This window comes from Lycium barbarum, chromosome 10 (assembly GCF_019175385.1).
Source record: "Lycium barbarum isolate Lr01 chromosome 10, ASM1917538v2, whole genome shotgun sequence".
In the NCBI taxonomy this organism is placed as follows: Eukaryota; Viridiplantae; Streptophyta; class Magnoliopsida; order Solanales; family Solanaceae; genus Lycium; species Lycium barbarum.
Window position 1 is genome coordinate 22711345 of NC_083346.1, and position 6769 is coordinate 22718113.

Sequence of the window (6769 nt, forward strand, 5' to 3'; positions counted from 1 at the left end):
ACCCCGAAACCCCGACAACCATTCGAGACCTCCGGGATACAACTCAAACATGCCAACACAAGTAAAAACATGCTACGAATCCATCCATGACCTCAGAATTCCCAATAGAGGTCCCTTTGACTCTGTCAACTCCCAAACGGTTAAAACCATGTTTCCAACCAAGTACCCAAAATGCACTCGAAAGCCTCGGGAACCTAACCAGCCACCCCCACCAAGTCATAACTGACCCTCCGGGCCTCATGGGATCGATGGAATTTCAAAAAAGGTCTGTTTACTCAAAAGTCAACTATTGGTCAAACATTTTTCACATATTCAACTTAGAACTTCTAACTTCCTCAAAATCAAACAAGGCTCGTCCGATCTCCCCGAAAACCGTGCAACCTATCCCACAAGTCAAACACGCTCTAACGATGCTAGGGGAAATGTGAACAGGGATAAAAGGGTAAAAATGCAATAACGACCAAACGGATCGTTACATCACTACAAGAGAACAACTGTCTAGCTAGAGACACAAATCCTAGCTAAAGTGGGATAATCCCTAGCTAACGTCAATTTAGCTAGGAAAATTACCCTAGCAAACTTCCGAAGCTAATAAGGTCTTAGCTAAATTTTAGTGAGAAGATTCTGTCATTCCTAGTTAATTTTAGCTGGGATATCTCTGCTAGGCACTTTCTGTAGCAAACATTTTTCTAGGACTTAACCTAGCTAAGTTCCTAGCAAAGTTTGTTTGATTAATGTTGACTTTTCAAAAACTTAGCTAGGAATGGCCCTAGCAAAACTTACAAAATGTCTAGCCTTTTCCCTGTTTTGCCTGGAATGCTTTCCTATCTAAATGACTAGCTAAAAATAACAAGGAATATTTTTACCAAGGTCATTCTAGCTAATTTGATAAATATCCTAGCCAATATTTGTGTTTGGCTAGGGATATTTTCCTGGCAAAACCTAGCTAGAAATTGCATATGACAAAATGCAACCATAATTTTATATATAATGTGACATAAAATAAAATAAATAATTAAATCTATTCAAATTTCCATATAAGCATAATCACAGTACCATTAATCCTTGAATGATGAAGAACAAATCTATAGCTAATGTTGAATATTAGCTACGGATCTAGATTTCCTAGCTAGAATCCCTAGCTAATAGCTTGTTCTCTTGTAGTGTAATTTTCCCACACCCCATACACCCACATTTAGCCTCTTATACATAGCTCCATTCAAGTTCAAATTTCTCACAACATCTCAGCCTTCAGTATCTTTGAATCAAACTCATTTCTTTGACTACAACTACATTCGGATATATATAAAAGAAGACAAACAAAACATATTTTCCGTTCACTCCAAATCATCAAGAAAACACTAGCACATTAATATGGAAAGAGTGATGAAGTTGGGAGCAGAAAGTCCAGTGGTAATTTTCACCAAGAGCAGTTGTTGCATGCATGTCTCACACCATCGAAACCCTAATTCGTAATTTTGGCTCAAATCCTAGAGTTTATGAGCTTGATGAACTTCCAAATGGGATGGAAATGGAGAAAGCATTGGTTGATTTAGGTTGTGAGCCCAGCGTTCCAGCAGTGTTCATAGGGAAAGAGTTTGTTGGTGGTTCCAATGATATAATGAGCCTTAATTTGAGGGCCAATAAGCTCAAACAATTGCTTATAAGGGCTAATGCAATTTGGGTATAATACTAGTATATATTTACCTCTACATCAGTTTAGAAATATAGATAGCTAGCGAGTTATTGGGTATTTTTAACCAACTGGTAGTTGTTTTTATACTCTTTTCTACCCATTAATTTATACTTACTATATGTATAAACTGACTTTTGAGTAAAAATATTAACATCTTTTTGCTATACAAACTATATTTTGTGTTTAGTTTCTTCTTGTCTACTGAGGTTCTCTACGATAAAATTACTACAAATTACATGCAAGTATTGAATCTATTATGTCTTAATTTATGTTAATTAATCCCTCTTGTTGTGGATGGAAGTTTAGCATAGACTTCTACCATGTAAATCGTAAAATGTGAAAATATGAATATGGGGACATAAAGTCGAACCTCCTTAAAAAATAGATGAGAATGGGGAATTCAAACTCTTTACAATATGCTCTCAAAAAGTAGATGTTGTGGTGTGATTTATAGTGGTTTTATTAAAGAAAGGAAAATTATGGAAAATATACTTGCTCAAGATATTATTCATGCCTTGAGAATGACGAATAAATATGATAATGTCTTAAATAAACCAAACATGAACAAGGCGTATGATAGGCTATCGTCACTTTTTTATATTTTATTTTATGTAATGTAATGAGAAGAATGCGACTTAAGGAACAACGGATTCACACTTTGTGGTAAACTTTACTCAATATGTGGTATACTGTCATTATAAATGGTAAAAGATATGAATTTCTAAATTTCAAAGAGGACAAAAAATGTAGACCTATATCTCCTTCCACCTTCATTATAGATGTTGAAGTTTTAACTAGAATGCTTAGCAGTTTATATAATAATCAAGATTCATTGGATTTACCATGCAGTCAAAAGAAACCACGGATTAGTCACCATTCACCTAGCATACGCTGATGATGTCATTATTTTTTATGCATGGAAAACATCCATTACAATAGATAATGGAGACCCTCTGAAAATATGAAAGGAATTCCGAACAACTTGGTTAACAACCTTATGGAAAGGGACACTTCAATGGAATAAAAAAAAAAAATTGTGGTTTAAGGAATCCAAACTTTCAGAAAAGTGAATTCCCTATCAAATACTTCGAATACCCACCATTTTATGGGAGGAAAGAATTCAATTTTTCACTGACATGGCTACAAAGAGTATCCAGGAGGTAGGATGACGGCGCAGTAGGCTCAATTCTATAGGTGGTAAGAGAACTCTGATTAAACATGTCTCCAATACAATACCTTCACACTTCATGTCCTTATGCAATCTGTTAGTGTCTTTGCCAACTTTTTCTGGCGGAATATTAAAGGTAAACATGAGTACCACTAGTCTGGGAAAATATGTGTTTATGTTTACCTCTGAAGAAGAAGGATTGAGGTTAGACCATTACAGAATGTCTAAGACACATTCTCTGTTAGGTCCAAGGTTTCACTTATTAATTTTGATGATAACAAACCAATATAATTATTAATAAAAGAACATTTACTTGTGGTAAATTTATTTTTAGTATAGGTTTATTTGATGAAGAAGGATTTGGTGAAGATCTAATCAAATATGGAAAAAAAAATATTACGAGATGGAATTACGGAAGAAGATGTTGAAGAAAAAGACTTACTCAAATCAAGGTGCAAGAATTATGGAAAGAATATTTACTACGGTCCTATGGAAGAAAAATATTCTAGAAAAGAAAAAGATCGAGATCAATTTGTTACTTAAGGAAGGTCCACAATCTATGGAGTATCAAGATATGCCAAAAGTCTTAAGTGCACAAAAATGTTCATGTTCGGAGTGACCAAATACTAGAAGACGAATGTGATTACATTCAAATTAATATAAATCAAGATCCCAAGTGAAATGAAGAGGATCTTGAAATTCTCTTGGATTGTCTAAATAAAAGCTCACATTTGTACAGCCAGAAACTTGCCAAACGAAAGCAGCGTACAAGGAAATTTCTACGTCTTAGAAGTGAGGTTATAAAGATCAAGTAAGATATCTATTGTACTGAGTCATAAAAGGAAGGAAATAAGTCAGTGTTGAAATTATTCCTTGTATGACACTGAAGTAATATGGGTCAGAATCTTCTCCAAACAAAGTGATGAAGTCAACGTCCACATGTATCAAGAAAGAATCCTTCTTAATGGACCAAGGCTTTAATGTTATAAAAGCCAACAAGCCATTAGGACCAAGCCTTCTCACGTTACTCCTAATTCAAACAATATTGGGAAGTTGGAAAATAATGTAGTAAGGAGATATTTCTATAATATTCCAAGAGTTCAAATATGGTATACATTATAATGGTGTCAAGAAAGGAATGTCTGCAAAATCCGTGGAGCAAATATTGTGCAATCAATTGAGGAGAAAATTCATCAAAGCTGAAGATACTATTTCAATTAGAAGATTCACCGTATCAAGACAAATCAGATTCCTTGGAGCATGACGAGCCACTATTTAAGGAAGAAGTGCTAAACTGGTTCAGCACGCAGCTACTTATACTTTCGTCTCAACTTTCTCAAGTTCTTTGCTCTACTTTTCATAAGCATTGTAATCCTGAGTGACTTACTGTGTAGACAAAAAAGAGAGGAGAGATATAGTATAGTTGGTGAGGCTTTGTATTGAGAGGTTGTGTCATTGTTCGTTTCTTTGGTGAGCGAGTGAAAACCAAAGAGTCGTTGTTGGTGAGCGAGTGAAAACCCAACTTTGTTCGTTGTTGGTGAGCATGTCAAAACCAACCCTTGTTCGTTGTTGGTGAGCGAGTGAAAACCAACCTTGTAAACGTTGGTGGTGAACGAGGAAAACCACAAAGGTTGTACTCAACTCAAACTACAAAGAGCTTAAAGAGATAACCTCCTTGCAACCCAAGGGGACTGGATTAGGATACCACATTGGTTCCGAACCAGTATAAACATTCCTGGTGTCATTTATTTTATTGCTCTCATTATATTCTGCACCCTTACTATTTATTGTGGTTTATACTTGTGCAAATCGAAGGATTGATAATTTTGTGCAGGCTGTCTCGCTATCAGTCGACTGGCATCAAACAGTAGTCGACTAGATTTTCAAACAGGGTTACAATTCACCCCCCCCCCCCCTCTTGTACTTTCAATTGGTATCAGAGCCTCGTCTCACATTTTTGTTTTTGCTTAACAGCAAGTGAAGAAAGATCCATGGCAGGGCATCAAATTACTGAAGCCATATTTCAAGAGGGACTCTCAACAAGTAGGCCACCTTACTTCAATAGTTTATATTACAGTCAGTGGAAGGCCAGAATGAAGATCTATGTTCAATTGACAGATTATAGAGCCTGGCTAGTTATTCAGAATGGGCCACGACCTATTCCAAATAATAGTGATGGAAAGAAGGTTGAAAAAGAAACATCTATGTTTGACTACACAAAAGAATATTTGGATATTATGGAAACAAATGCTAGAGCAATGTACCTGCTCTATTGTGCTCTTGGTGAAGAAAAATATGAGAAAATATCCGCTTGTAAAACTACTAAAGCAATATGGGATAGATTGGAAGCTCTCCATGAGGGCACCGTAAAAAATAAGGAATATCAAGAAAACTTGGATAAGGCATCCAACAACGTCAAAAGGAAAAGAAGAAAGAAACAGAAAACTCAATCCATCCAGAATCAAGAGGCCCAACAAAGAGAGAACATACACTGCTATGAATGTGGTAAACTTGGACATATTAAATCAAAGTGTCCTAACAACAACAAGAAGAAGAATTCTAGAACTTCAACTTGGAGCGACGAGGATGAATCTGATAAAGAGAGTAACTACGGAGAAATGGCGCTCATGTGCTTCCTGGAAGGAAAACAAAGCGATAAAAATTACAGAACCTCTTCTTCGAGTGACGAGGAAGAAACCGACGAGAGATGTGATACTCCTATCATGACTTGTAATAATTGTGATGATTTGCAGGAAACTCTAGATCTAGCTTTGAAAGATTTGCAAAGAATTCTTGGTGCATTCAAGAAAGTTCAACGAGAAAAGAAAGACTTGGATATTCGACTTAAGGAATGTCAGACTAAATATGACTTACTTCAAGAAGAAAATTCTGAGTTGCACAAGCAAATGAAGACTTTGCACAAATCTTCTAGTCACCACTTTGATCAATGGAAGTCGAATCATCTCCTTAAGAACTACCAGTTGACTGAAAAGGGATCCACTAGTAGATGCCCTACTTCAACCAAGTCAACTAAGGTAAGTTTCAAGTCGACTAATAAGGCAACTGCAGGTGAACACTCTTATTCTCATATTATATGTCATTACTGTGGTAATTCTGGACATAAAGCATTTATGTGCAATTATGCTAGAAATCATGTAAGATCTAAATATGTTTGGAGACCCAAACACTTACATGCATCTCCAACTACACAATTTACTAACCATGAAGGACCCAAAAAGAGTTGGGTACCAAACACAAACTAATTTGTTTTGCAGGAATTCCTTGAGTCTAGCCATAAATAGAATCATTGACATTTGCATAGCGGCTGATCAAGGAACAACATATGCTCCAAAGGTCATATGTATTCTACAATAATGAAGGAGCTAGAACATATTATGGTAAAGCTAAAATAATTGGTATTACTGAAGTTTATTCAAGTTTTTCTACGTCATTAGGTGATGTATATTGAGCCATTGATTTAAGCTTAGTCTGATAGTAGTCAACTGTAGATGGTTTGAGTCGACTAAGTGCATCATGCTACTATTTTGTTGATACTGGTTATAGTCTTGAACTAGAGTCTTTGAATGACTAGAATACATGGCTTGCATGTTTTTAATATATATATGTTACAAGTTATTAAGACAAGAAAGCATGCAATCGTTATTGATATCATACAAATTTAATTCATATATATGTGGGGGTATGAGATTATTCTTAAAGGAATCGCATGTATGATATTCTCTCTCTTGGTAAGAATAATAACTCCTCATTCAAAGCCCAAGAACGGTGTATAACTCGAGGCTTTCATAACCTCCTCATATGGACATATTCAAAATCTTGAAGGCGAGAGGTATGTATTCACAAGTTACATGAGTTGTGATTTTTATCTATCTTAACGAACTCTT

General features: G+C 35.6%; 1 pseudogene; it reads left to right on the forward strand.

The window, feature by feature from the left end:
• Positions 1–1374: 1374 nt before the first annotated feature.
• On the forward strand, positions 1375–1690 carry LOC132615479 (monothiol glutaredoxin-S1-like; annotated as a pseudogene).
• The last annotated feature ends 5079 nt before the right edge of the window (positions 1691–6769 follow it).